Source organism: Marmota flaviventris, chromosome 2, assembly GCF_047511675.1.
Source record: "Marmota flaviventris isolate mMarFla1 chromosome 2, mMarFla1.hap1, whole genome shotgun sequence".
In the NCBI taxonomy this organism is placed as follows: Eukaryota; Metazoa; Chordata; class Mammalia; order Rodentia; family Sciuridae; genus Marmota; species Marmota flaviventris.
Genome location: NC_092499.1, coordinates 59,883,258 through 59,896,968, shown reverse-complemented (window position 1 = coordinate 59,896,968; position 13,711 = coordinate 59,883,258).

Below are 13,711 nucleotides of genomic sequence, written 5' to 3'. Positions count from 1 at the left end.
CTATATCATACTGAAAGGGGAAAAGATTAAAAAAAAACTTTTCCTCAAAGATTTGAAACAAGACAATGATGTCCACTCTCAACACTTTTTTTAAAACAGTCCTAGAAGACTTAGGCCATTTAGGCAAGAGAAAGTAATAAAAACATACAAATAGTAAGGAAGGAAGGCCAATTATCATCTTTGTAGATAAGATGATTTTATACATGAAAATACCTCTAAAGACTCTACTAGAAGACTATTAGAACTAATCAACAAGTTCAGTGAAATTGGAGGATACAACATCAAGATGCAAAAATCAGTAGTATTTTTAGGCACCAATAATGAGACTGAAGAGAAAGAAAGAATGAATGCAGTCCCATTTATGATAGCCACAAAAGAAACAAACCAAACCCTAGGAATAAATTTTACCCCAAAAGTGAAACATTTCTATAATAAAAATAACAAAATTCTGGTGAAACAAATAGAACAGAAAAAAAAATGTAAAGACATCCTTTGTTCATGTTTAATATTATTAAAATGATCTATTGTACCCACAATAATTTACAGATTCAGTGTAATGCCTGTGAAATTACCAATGACAGTTGTTATAGAACTAGAAAACAAAATCCTAAAATTTATATAGCAGCACAAATGACCTTACATAGGCAAAGTGATCTTGAACAAAAAGAATAAAGCTAGAGGTGACATAGTACCTGAATTCAAAATATATTAAAAAGTTATAGCTGGAAAAACAACAGGGCATTGACATAAAAACAGACACACAGATCAGTGGGCAGAAGAGTCCCAGAAATAATCCCTTGAGTTTACAGCTCACCGATTCTTGACAAAGGCATCAAAAACATTCTTTGGAGAAAGAACAACCTCTTCAATAAATGGTCTTGGAAAACTGGATATTCATATGCAGAAGATTGAAACTCGATCCCTGTTTCTCATCCTGTAGAAAAATTCAATGCAAACTTTATCAAATGAATAAATATAAGTCCTAAAACTAGGAAACTCTTAGAAGACAAGATATAAAATATTATAAGACATCAGAATAAGCCACTTTTTTTTGTATAAGACACCAAAAGCATAGGAAAAAAGGTAAAAATAGACAAATGGATTTATGTTTAACTAAGAAGCTTCTGCACAATAAAGAAAACAATCAACAGAGTAAGGGGCAACCTATAGAATGGGTAAAAAAATTTATAATCATCTGATAGAAGATTAATATCCAGAATATATAAGAAATTTTAAAAACTTAATAATATAATCCAATTAACAACTGGGAAAAGGAGATGCATAAACACTCCTTCAAGAAAGGAATTAAAATGGCCATAGAATTTATGAAAAAGTGTTCAACTTCATTAGTCATCAAGGAAATAAAAAGCACAAACCACAGAATTATCATCGCTCAGAATGGCTATTATCAAAAAGATGAAAAATAATTTCATAGATTCATCTGGATGATCAGATCTTTACCTGATCTTTGTTATGTCTATTGGACATTTATTTTTCTTTTACTTAAGTTTGTCAGCATCTGCTTGACCACCAAAAAAAAAAATTTATTGAATGCTTTTTAAGTATCTAATGTTGTTTTTGTTACTTAGGATGCATGGTGCATCTTCGACTTCTTGGATATGTGAACCTAGAGTAGGAATTATATATGATGAGAATGCTCACCATGCTATTTGAAATTGCTAAGTAGAGGAACATTCCTAGAGCTATGTAGTGCAGAGGAAGGAAAAATTCATTAAAGCTGAAAAAGTAAAGGAACTCTTAAGGCTCTTAAACAAGGGAATCACATTTCACATTTCCTATGTTAGCTATCTCAGGATAATTATTAATGGCTATCTGTTTTACTATCAAAAGTATCCTGGTATGAAAATAAATTATATGGTCACTCTATGTTTTAAAGGTGAAAATAAAAATATTGGTTGGATTCTGGTTATCAAAATATGTGTACTCCCAAGAAGACAATTTGAATAGGGTTTTTGGAATCTTGTGCTTCAGAAGGGAGTGATATTTTGGAAAGATTGCTTAGGTGGTATTGTGGAAAATAGGTTGGAAGAGGATGTTTAGCATAGTTCAAGTGGTTTTTATAGTGCTCAGGAAATAAGGGCCTGGATTCAGAGAGTAATCCTGAGGTTAGAAAGAAATAAAAGTGTATCACAAATTTAGATAAATATTGCATTGTTGGTTATAAGATTACATTCATTTGTATAGTGTATTGTGGTTTAAAATGAGTATTTTTCAATTATAATTAATATTATATACAACCATAACTTTTTGAGTCCTTGTAGATATCTGAGACTGCTTTTTTAAGTATGATTGGCTATATATTTAAGAATAATAAATTTTGTAGTTTTGTTTTATGTAAGACCAAATTCAACTCAACAAACATTTTTTTGTTCTACATAGAATCTTTATGATTTTAATTCCCAGGGTGACTCAGTATCTTACTAAATAATAAACAAAGGCAAAATAATTCAAACTTATTTGATCTGCAAATTAACATCTAAAGATGTATTAATTTGTCCATGTCCTTTCTACACATTTACATGTAAAATCTCACTGCTTTACCAGTCTCAACAGTTTTCTCTGGCAGGGAGTAGGCAGCTGTGTAACACATTTATGGGAGTCATAAATCTAGCTGTTTTCGTTTTCCATTACCCAAGTTCCTATAGTAACCAGTGACATTCAAAGCTGACTTAATGGTTCACACTGAACGAAAACTGCTCTTGCTTTTACTCAGATGAGTTTCAATTGCTTAATACCCTCTAATTTCCTACCTTTTACATCTTTTGATTTCATATCCATCCTGTTCCAATCCATCCCCCAACATGTTTCTTAGCTTGAAAATGTAGCAATCACACGTTTTCTCAGTGTAATCACTTAATTCAAATAGAGAACTGAAATCCACAAAGCAGATGAGTGCAGGTGAGACTCTCCAGATTCCAACAGGTTAACCCAAAGCAATTCTCATAACATGGGTGACAACTTAGTGTTGTAGTATCTCTTTTTAACTTGAATCATGTAAATTTAATTGAGCTCTGTTGTGAACTAGATCAGATTTTTCAAATTATTAGGCAGAATTTACTTTTTAGAGGAGTTTTAGGTTCATAGTAAAATACAACAGAAGGTACATAGTAAAATACAACAGAAGGTACCCCTACAGTGCTCACCCAACAACCATTGGTACATTTGATATAACTGATGAACCTACACTGAAACATCATTATTGCCCAAAGTTCATAGTTTATAGTAGAGTTCACTTGCTACTGCACATCCTATAATTGTAGACAAATATATAATGATATGTATCTACTATTTTAGTACATTTACTGCCCTAATAATCCTGTGCTTTGCCTGTACATCCTTCTCTTCTCCCAACAACTAATGCTCTTTTGGTGTTTTGTTTTTACTGATGTTATGGTTTAGATATGAGGTGTCCCCCCAAAAGCTCATGTTTTCATGAAAGAATGTTCAGAGGTGAAATCATTAGATTATGAGAGCTGTAACCTAATCAGTATATTAATCTATTTGATGGGTCAATAATATGAATAAACTAAGAATGGTAACTGAATGCAGTTGGGGCATGCTTGGAAGAAGCGGGTCACTGGGGACTTATACCAGGTCACTTGGGATTATTTCTTGTCCCTGGCTCCTCACATTCTCTCTCTGTTTCCTGGCTACAATGAACTAAGCAGCTTTCCTTTGTCATACCCTTTCACCCGACTCAGATCAATGGAGTCAGCTAATCATGGATTGAACCTCTAAAACTATGAGCCAATAAAAATTTTTTTCCTCCTCTTATTTGTTCTCATCAGGTATTTTGGTCACAGTGATGGAAAAGCATACTAACATAACCAGAAGGTGATATGGTTGGACTCAAGCTCTTTCTCATCACTCAGGCCTTATCTCAAATGCCTCTTCTTAAGAGACATCTTCCTAAAGCAGATCCTGCCTTTTTTAAGCCACTTTGACTAATATAAGCCATTTATTTATTTATAATACTTATCACTAGCCACAATTACTTTGATTATTTATCATTGGCATTTTCCAGTGGAATACCCATAAATTGAGGAACCTTGATTGCTTTCTTCACAGCTCTATCTTTAGTGCTCAAACAATGCCTGACCAATGGTGGGGGCTCAGTGGTTATTCACAGAATGAATGAGTGAATGAACAAATGAATTAATGAATACCTATTTTTTCAGGTGTGGTGTATGTAGGTGAAACACTTGATATAGAATATATGCTTTAAATGATGGTATTTCATGTCATTTACTCTTCAATTATTATTTGCTTCAAGAAGATGTCAAGTGGTTATTCCAATGCAGAAATTAATTCAGTTATTCAGAAATAAATGGTCTTTGCAAATAATCCCCCACACATGAGCTTACTTGCAGAATGTCATCTGTTTCTTTTTGGAATTCCAACGGATGCATCCTCTTTGTTTTCCAGACAAAAGACTGATTGCTATTTTTAACCCTCAGAACGTTCTTTTTCTGGTTTACCTTTTTATTAGCTATTCTTTCCACATCCAGGTAGGCCTAGCTACTTTTTCTTTTGTTGTTTCCATGTTCCTTGAATTACATGCATCAGGGCATCTACAAAACTTCAGTATACTTTATTGTTAATGTATTAATAGTCTTTACCATGTCCTTGAGGAGAGGGCTTATGTTTTATTTGCCTTGGTATCTATAATGCCAAGTATAGTGTCAATACCTTGGTGGCTACTCAATCATTGTTTGCTGAGTGAATGACTGTGAGATGTTTCAAGCCCATATTTATTCCAAGAGTTTATATTTTTGCCATGACTGGCAAAGAGCTCAAATCCAGGTTCACAATGGTAACTTAAGGAATTTTTTTAGAATATCTTTTTTTTTTTGAGAGAGAGAGAGAGAGAGAGAGAATTTTTTAATATTTATTTTTCAATTTTTGGTGGACACAACATCTTTATATCTTTATTTTATTTTTATGTGGTGCTGAGGATCAAACCCAGCACCCTGCGCATGCCAGGCGAGTGCATTACCACTTGAGCCACATCCCTAGCCCTAACTTAAGGAATTTTGATGGATTAGCATTTATTTTGAGGTGATTGCATTAGTTTATTCTGTGTTGCTATAACAGAATGCTATGCATTGGTAATTTTAAAAGAATAGAAACTTATATCTCACAATTCTGAAGGCTGAGAATTCTAAGATCAAGGTCCTAGAAAGTTAAGGCCTTGGTCTCTGCTTCTAGGACAATGCTTTGACTGTTGGGTCCTCTAGAGGGGAGGAGTTCCATAACCTCCCATGGAAGAAGGGCAGAAGAGGGAATATTCACTCTTATATCCCTATTTATAGTAACCTTCCACTCATGGTCATGAGATTTTCATGACCTATATATATCCCCAAAAGCCCCATCTCTAAATACCCCCACCCCAGGGATCAAGTTTCCAATTCACAATATTTTAAACATGAAGTTTGGGGATACATTCAGATACTAACAGTGATGATAGGCTTGCCTCAGTGTTCCAATGTAGCTAAAGAGCAAAGGAAATAGGTCAGGTGGTTATGTGGTTTTGAAATATGGGATTAATAAGTGGTGGAGTAATTAAAGGTAATGACAAAGGTAGGAAAACAACACAGCAGAATTTGAATAAATAGCAATATTTAAAATCTCAACTATAAGTTATTTTTTTTCTTACTGGGGATTGAACCCAGGAGTGCTTAACAACTGAACCACATCCCAAGCCCCTTTTTATATTTTATTTAGAGACAGGGTCTCTCTGAGTCACTTAGGCCCTTCCTAAATTGCTGAGGCTGGCTTTGAACTCGCCATCCTCCTGTCTCAGCCTCCCAAGCCTCTGTGATTATAGGCATGTGGCAGCCACAAATTAATTTTAATAACTACATATGTATCTTTTGAAATAGTAAACAAAATTAATTTATGATAAACATACTTTGTGCTAAACTATGTGGTAGAATATTGGTCTTTCTGGTTTAAAGTGAGTAGCCACATTTATGGTATGTTTTGAGGCTGGGAAAGATACACCAGTCAGCGTGTAGCTTCCCAACTTAAGCTATTGTCCAAAATTCTTCATTACCATCACTTATTTTGAATTAAAATAATCTTTATGAATAGACTGTTTTTTAATGTTAGCATCCAACCTCTGACAGTGAAATCCTTTTCTTTAATAAGCAGTGTTGAACTCATAAGCACAGGTTAGTTTATAAGTGAATGTGGTGCTCTTTCCCTCTTTCTACTCCTATTCTTATGTTTGAGTGGGTTTTTTTTCTAGTTGTACAAATATATTAGTATTTTTTAACAGTGCCCTGCAGACCACCTATGTCAGGATCGCCTGACTGCTAAAATGAAGACTGCTGGGCACCTGCCAAATATGCTGTGCCAGAGCTCTAGGGTGTTATTGTGGAGGAGGTGTTGAAAAATTTTATGTTTCCTAAGGAATCATTGACTTACATGTTGACTTTTTTTTTGTCTATATCTTAGGTTCCTATCTCTCTCGTTTTTAAAAATTAAGATATGATTCTCATATCACAAAAATCACTATTTTAAAGTTTATAATTCATAGATGTTTAGTATACACACAAAATTGTATAAGTATGGTTATTATCTGAAAAATGTTTGAAATGGATGCTGTGGAGAATTCAGTGATGTGCGGGGGGGGGGGGGGTCCACAAGAGGTGAGTTTCAGATACTCGTATTGGGGTTTCATGGCTTTTAATAGTAACTGCCAAGATCCCTCCAGGGAAATAGTAGACAGTGGGGCTGCTTGTGGTGGAAGAGGTAGTATTGATCCAAATTCACAGGATGAGTCACTATTCAATTTGTTGTCATAAGGTATATATGTGTGTCATTTACACAGAAATCCATATTAGAAAAAAGAATGATCCAAAGTAATGTACTTCTAATAGAGACCCTATAGCTTTCAGGCAAAAGAGCTGCTTGGTCAATTTCAATCTTGTCGACCTTAATACAACTATGCAGGAGACTGTGGCCTGTATTGTCAGAGGTAAAAATGGGCCTCATTAGGTGCATGTCTCAAGTGCTACCACATACTCTGTAGACAGGTGTCTGACATTGGCTAATGGCCCCTCATCAAATGGAACTGAACCACTTTCATCAATAAGAACTCTAAAACTTTTTTTAAAAAAAGAACTCTAAAAGCACAGCATAATGCTATCTTGGGTCACTAGCATTAAATAAATTAAATATAGAAATTGAAATTCTTATCCTCTAGCCTCCACTTGAAGAATATTATTTGTATAGATCATTTAGAGATTATTTACTCCTTAATATCTGTCAAGTTTCTGAGGGATTTTTAAAGTAATTTTCTTTCATGGATTTTATATTTTTAAAAGTTTAAATAGAAAATGGATGTGGTCAAAAAAGTATGAAAGTCACAAAGTGAGGGCAGTTTGGGGATTTTTTTTTTGGAAAAATACAGTTGAATTCTGAAGATTTTTATGCTGCAATTAAAGTGAAAATTTCTATAGGGTCTAAATTAGACTACTTCATTAATAGGTAACTTGTGTTTGATAAAAACAGGTACTTTGAAACATAGAAGTTTTTTTTTCATGCCATGTATTAAGAAATGGGTTAGAGAGTTTTCAGATCTCCATTTCACTAGGGAAAGTTAGTATTTGAGTAAAAAAGTATTCAAACTGACAATAAGATTGGTGCAGGATTAGTAAAAGCAAATTCCAAATATATAAGTAATTTTCTGATCAGTTGCTTGACTAAACTAAACATTTTTTTAACTAAACCAATTTGGGTATATATTGAATATCAACCCCTCCCAACCCCACTTACCTCAGTATCTTAATGAAGCTCTGTAGACTGTTCCTTTCCCTCAACTAGTAAATCATATGTTTAGGCTAAGATTGCAAATTTCAGCCTGAAGTGAAGAATATTTTTTCCACCCTCCCCCGAACTTAGAAGTGTCTCAGGAAGAAGGATTTTAATGAAAGAACCTTCCCAGCCCTTGCTACTGCATTCAGTTTCACACTAGAATACTTGTTATTGGTAAGTTGAAAAAATTTAAATCATGAAAGATTTACATGAATGATGTAAGGTTTGAAATGTTTTATGGCATGTTCATTCACACTAAATCAGCCTTTGCCTTTTTAGACTTTTCTTTCAAGACACTTATGCAAATCCAAAATGACAAGAATGGATTTAAAATGATTTTCAGCATCTGAAGATTAGCAAAAAATGACAGACATAAAGTACTGCATTTTTTTTCTGAGGGTAAAAATTTCCAGACATAGTGGGCTGGAACAGACTGGAATGAGAATAGATAAACAGATTAAAGCTATTAATTTCACTTTTGTTATTAGAGTGGCTCAATTCCTTGCTCTCGGGATGCCTTCATCCCTCCATGGGCACTGGGAAGTAATACCTTCCTTAGCATACATATGGCTCTGCTCAGAGGAGTTATCTTCTGTGATTTCCTTATTGTGTAGTATTGAACTAGCATGGTAGAGTTTTACATATTAAGTGAAAGTTTTGTGGTAAAGGGATGAATTTGATGAATTTGACACAGTTTTCCTTGGAGCTGACTTTTCTTGTAAAGGTTAACTTTGTTTTCAATATGTACATTTTAACTGTTTAACAGAGATGTGGTTAATTGTATATCAATCAGTAGATATTTACTGGCACCCCCTCTTACTTTTCAGATATTTTGTTTTCATTTTCTTATCTTTACTGCTCTATCAACACTTGGCTATAAAGTGCACAAGTGCTAGCGTTTAGACATTAGGGTAAGTGGAAATCTGGTAGATAATAGAGAAAAAGTAAAGAGATGAATAGTAAAACACTCTAAGTGCTCTGGAGAAGAATTATAACCATGCTAGTTGGGGCAGCTTTTATTTGTCAAACATGGTTATATTGCAATTTGATCTTGACTTCTCCTATCAAGGTGGAATCTAATATTCTCTCCCTTGATTTTGGTCAGGCTGTAGTAACTGGTTTGCATCCATTAAAATAAGATCCATGTGATGCTGCAAGATTTTTGAGACTGGATCAGAAATGTGATACCTTCTGCCTTGGACTTTTAGAACCCTTAATTTCTGGATGCTTCTTCCTAGAATGTGATCACTTTGAAATCAGCAACCTGGACTCTGGACTTGGACAAATAAGGTTACTATTGAGAGTCCTATGGTATTACTGTACTTTTGAGTGACTTCCTTGGAATTTTCTAAGCTCCTCTCTGGTGTCTGAGACTAGCTGGGCTGGCAGTGCTATCTGAGCAACTTGCCTGCTATGGCCTGAATGTTTTCCCCAAAATCCATGTATTGAAATTTGAACCCTCAAAGTAATGTTTGTAAGAGGTAAAGCCCTTGGGAGGTGAAGATATCATAAAATTAGGCCCTTCTTGAATGAGATTAGCATTCTCATAAAAATGGTTTACAGAAGCTTGATTGTCCCTTTCACTATGTTAGGCCTCAATGAAAAGGTACCACTCTGAACTAGGTCCCTCACCAGACACCAAATAGGCTGGTACCTTGACCTTGCAATTCCTACCCTCTAGAACTAGAAGAAATAAATTTATAGTCTTTGTAAGGCACACAGTTTATGGCATTTTGTTATAGTAGCAGAAATGTACTAAGACAATACCCCAGTCAGGAATGGATCTTGTGTAGATCCCCATACCTAATTCTTAAGTAGTCTACTCAATACATGGGATTGATACTTGAGTCATAACTACAGAATCTTCGAGAATCTCTGTGCCCTGGCCCAGTTTCTTGGAGGGCAGCTTAAGAGCAATTCATTCTTGCTGGTAGTGCTGTATTTCTTTTATGGGTATCATGTGAGATTGGGTTGCCAGAACATTGTTGACCTGAAGATTTGGAGTGACTTTATCACATTGAGCACAAGATGACTCCAGGTCTCAGGGCTGGTGACAGTCCATTACTGACCCCAGGCTTGAGCTGAAATGTATGTGGCAACTGCAGTGTATGCTCCAGTTGACAGCCTTGTGAGTCTTCATCCAGGCTGGATGAGCAATGGACATTCCTTATAACAATGGAACTGCTCTTCTCACCATGTCTACAATGCTCAATAGGAAATTATGAGAGCTTCCTATTCCATGCATGTGCATAGGCACACTAACACACACATAAAGTAAGGAAAAATAAAAAAGAAAATCCCAAGCAATAAAGCAATCAGCAGATGCAGACATGGAGACTCAGAGGTCTCTTTAAGGTTGAATAATGAGCAAAGTATAGGTAACTAAGTCAGAGAATAGGAAGGAGAAAACATTGAACTTGGAAGAATGTTTGCATTTGTGATTTCAGTATCAAGGAATTCTCAGCTCAATCTGTGGGCATAAATGTAGATGGCTGACACAGAATAGTGTGGAAGTCACTAGAGTTTCCAAAGAAATGGAGGGGTTAACAGTAGAAGCTTTAAAATACAAACTAAAACTAATTATACATACCGAGACATTTACATATGTTCTTAAACCCAGATGAAGGACATTTCTCCTGCATCTGTCTTAAAAGAAATTTAAGGGAAACCCAACTAATTAGCCAGAATCCTGAAATTCAGTATGAATAGAAAATCCCTAAGGGATTTTATTTGTGGATTAACCAATACAAATATATAAATGTGATTTCATTTATGATTTAAAAATTATTTCTGTATTTGGAAGAAAAATAATTTTGGGAATGATGTTTTATCCCATATGTGATTTTTATAGTTTATATCCTGTTTAAAAAGAGAGGGGGAGATGTTGAGGGCCACAGCCGAAGGGGCCCCAGCAATCTTCCAGCTGCCAGCAAACTTCCAGCTGCCAGCTGATGATTGGCTCACAGCAGCCCCAGCAAACTTCTAGCTGCCAACTGATTGGCTCCTCTGCGGTGATGCTCATTGGGCTGTTTCCCCACCCTTTCAGACCATGGAGCTGCTCATTGGGGGACTTTTTTGGCTCCGCCCACGTGACCCAGCCAATCAGCCTCAAGAGTGTGGGAGGTGGAGAGGCTTGTGGGAAGCCGGTGGTGGCAGTTGGGCTCTGAAGGTTTTTCCTGAGGAGCTGTTTTGTTTGGCGTGTGTGATTCTAAATATAAAGTTTGTTTCTTTTGACAAGTGGCTCCTGAATTGTGCCCAGCCAGACTGCAGCATTTGGTGGCCCGTACAGGGAAAGATTGAGGGTAAGTGATAAGGTAAACTGCTCGCCCCTGAGGGCAGGGCGAGAGGATGGGTAGCCATTTTAAGATTCTTCTTTTGTTTCGTTTCACTTTTGTTTTAAGTTGCCTGTCCCTGGAGATGAGTGAGACTGAAGAAAAACTGCTCACATCTGAGGAAAAACTATTTGCATCTGAGGAACAGATAAGGAGAAAGGACGGATGGACATTTCAGGAGGATAGAAAGGCTATAATGATTTTTTGTTATTCCATTTTTGTTTCATTCTGTCTCGGCTTTGTTTGGTGTCATCTTTTTGGGTTGTATTATAGTAGAAATATGGGATCAGAAATTAGTAAAAAACAAACCAAAAGAGTGTTAAGTAAATTGTTAGAGGAAGGAGGCATCCCAGTAAAATCAAGAGCAGTCAGGGCATATGTTGATACAATACAAAAATGTAGCCCATGGCTTTTTAAGGTGGAGTTGTTGAATATATCACAATGGAACCATCATGGTGAAGATTTAAAAAGAATAGAAAAGAAAAGCCCAGGAACTCTGCCAGTTGGCACATTGACATTGTGGGCATTGGTATCTTGTTTGCTTAGTCCAAAGCCTTCAGTTCAGACAAAGGTAGAGGAAGGAGAAGACATATTAATTCAAGAAAAAGAGAAGGTCTCTCAAGTTAGTCAGAAAGAGGAAAAGATTCAAGTAAAAGAGAAGGTCTTTTGAGCTAGTCAGATAGAGGAAGAAAGCTTAGAGCAGAAAAAGCCATCAGGGGAAAAGCTACAACAGGAGACTGCTACTAACACCTTTCTATCACCAGAGGGCATAAGTGTCCAACCAACAGCACCACCTCCATATGCTGGGAGGCTCCCAACCCCCACAGTTGATAGTTGGGATCCTGACACAGGATCTCAAATATTAACATGCCCTGTATTTGAGGCAGGAGGGCAGCGAATTCACCATGCTTTAAATTTCAAAACAGTGAAGCAGCTGTCCTCAAGCACCCTTCACTGTAAGCATGGTCGAATCCATTAACAACTTGAACATGACGCCAGAAGATTGGGCTAATATGTGTAAAGCTGTGCTAAATGGAGGACAATACCTGTTATGGAAGGTTGCCAATGAGGAATTTTGCAAGGAGACGGCTAGGCAAAATGCAGCAGCTGGTTATCCTCAGAGAAATCTAGATATGTTGTTAGGAAAGGGACCTTATGAAGATCAGCAGCAACAAATTGCATATGATCCTGGTGTATACGCACAAATTGCTGCAGATGCAGTTAAGGCATGGAAGACTTTACAAGGACATGGAGGTTTACAAGGTCAATTATCTAAGGTAATACAAGGAGTTAATGAACCTTATGCTGAATTTGTAGATAAGCTTATTCAAACAGCTACCAGAGTTTTTGGGAATACAGAACAAGCAATGCCATTACTAAAACAACTGGCTTATGAACAGGCAAATTGTTGGTGCAGAGAAGTCATTAGACCATGGAAACATGAAGATTTAAACACATATATTAAATTATGTAGAGACATTAATGAACAAGAGCAATTCATGGCAGCTGCAGTAAAACAGGCTTTAGAACAAGGGCAAGTCGTGGCAGCTGCAGTAAAACAGGCTTTAGATGCCAGGCCAAGAACATGCTACAATTGTGAACAAACAGGACATTTTAAAAGGAATTGCCCCATAGGAGGAAGGTTTAACAAAACTAGGTATCAAAGGAGTAGAATACCAGGTATTTGCCCATGATGCCATAGAGGGAGACATTGGGCTAATGAATGCCGTTCTCAAACCACCATAGAGGGTACTCCATTATCAAAAAACGAACAAGGACCAGGTGTTTATCCACAATACCGTGGAGAAAGGCATCAGGCTCCATTGCCAAAAAATGGGCAGGGGGGCCCAATGCTCCGGGGGCCAAAACCACAAATATACGGAGCACTGGAGGAACCCAGCAACCCCATCAGGGTAGTGCCCAGGACACATTGTCCATTAGATCCCTCATCAGACAAACCAGAGGGAGTGCAGGGTTGGATATCTGCGCCTCTGCCAGAGCAGTACTAACTCCAGAGATGGGAGTTCAAATCATTGCCACAGGGGTAAAAGGACCTCTTCCCAAAGGAACAGTAGGCTTATTATTGGGACGCAGCTCTTCTACTCTAAAAGGACTTATGATAAGTCCTGGGGTAATTGATCCTGATTATGAAGGTGAAATAAAAATTATAGCCAGTTCTCCAAAGGGTATATCAGTAATTTCACCAGGAGATAGAATGGCACAGTTACTAATAATACCCAGCCTACATGATAAATTTTCCAGTCGTACTGTAGAAAGAGGTTCCAAGGAATTAGGCTCCACAGGTGTAGATTGGTCTATGCTTTCTTTAAATTTAGATTCTCGCCCCATGCTAAACTAAATATTCAAGGACATGAATTTAATGGACTACTGGATACAGGTGCAGACCTTAGCATCATCTCTCGTCAAGAATGGCCAAAACGTTGGCCATTACAACAAGCCACTCAAACGCTTCGAAGCCTAGGAGTGGTGACTAATCCCCATAGAAGTGCAATGGTATTATATTGGAAGGATCCTGA